Below are 1393 nucleotides of genomic sequence, written 5' to 3' on the forward strand. Positions count from 1 at the left end.
CTTTTGGCCCGTACACCATTAAGAACGAGGTGCGATTGGTGGACCTATTCGGGGTCGTCCGCAGGCCCCAAAGGACCAACAGTAGCTCGGTTACCCAGGCCCCTGTCATGTGGGTTAGGTCGCGGATGAGGCGAGGCTTCAACCCTTGGAGTATGAGTCCATTCGCCCGCTCGGCTTGCCCATTTGACTGCCAGTGCGCCACGGAGGCATAATCGACCCAAGTGCCTTGGGCATAGCAAAACTCATAGAACTTGTCCGAGTCGAAGTTAGATCCTTTGTTAGTGATAATGCTGTGAGGGACTCCGAATATGAAGATTATCTCTTTGATGAAATGAATGGCAGTGACCAAGTCAAACTTGTTTATTGGCTTGGCCTTGGTCCACTTGGTGAACTTATCGACCTCCACCAACAGGTGCGTGAAACCACTCACCCTGGTCTAGAGTGGGCCGACCATGTCGGGTCCCCAGATGGCGAACGAACAGGAGGGGAATAGTCTTCAGAGCGGACGCCGGCTTGTGCGACTGATTCACGTAGAACTGGCACCCGACGCATTGATCCACCATATCTCGGGCGGCCTCATTGGCTCGGGGCCAATAGAACCCGGCTCTAAATGCTTTGGCGACCAGGGTCCAAGAGGATGCATGGTGTCCACATGTTCCCAAGTGAATCTCCTACAAAATTTGATGCCCTTCCTCCGGTGAAATGCATCGCTAAGTGACCCCGGTGGTGCTTTTCTTGTACAACTGATCTCCCATGACAGTGAAGGCTTTGGATCGACGGACGATCTGACGGGCCTCAGCTTCATCTTCTGGGAGCTCCTGCCTAAGAAGGTACGTCAGATATGGTCTAGTCCACTTGGGAGTGATATCAAGGATCTCTTGGACCAGGTCGATTACTGCAGGGACGTCTACTTCAGTCGGATTGGACGGGCCGACTAGTTGCGGGGCTCCTCCATGAAACGGTCTTCCTTGATCGTGCGTGAGTGCAGGTGCTCCAGGAAGATATTCTTGGGTACTTTCTTCTGAGTGGAACCCATCTTGGCCAAATCATCAGCTGCTTGGTTCTTGAGGCGCGGCACGTGATGGAGTTCCAACCCTTTGAAGTGTTTCTCCAGCTTTCTGACGGTGTTGCAATAGCCAGTCATCACCGGACTATGGATATCCCACTCCTTCATGACTTGGATGTCCACTAGGCCTGAGTTGCCATAGACCATCAGTCGGCGAATTCCCAGAGAAGCTGCCATTCGTAGCCCATGAAGGAGAGCTTCGTATTCGACTTTGTTGTTGGAGGAGTCGAAGTGAATCTGAAGCACATAACTGAGTCGGTCGCCTTTAGGGGACACCAAGACCACTCCGGCCCCAGGGCCATGGAGCATCTTGGAGCCATCAACGAA

Source organism: Triticum dicoccoides, chromosome 7B, assembly GCF_002162155.2.
Source record: "Triticum dicoccoides isolate Atlit2015 ecotype Zavitan chromosome 7B, WEW_v2.0, whole genome shotgun sequence".
Classification (NCBI taxonomy): domain Eukaryota; kingdom Viridiplantae; phylum Streptophyta; class Magnoliopsida; order Poales; family Poaceae; genus Triticum; species Triticum dicoccoides.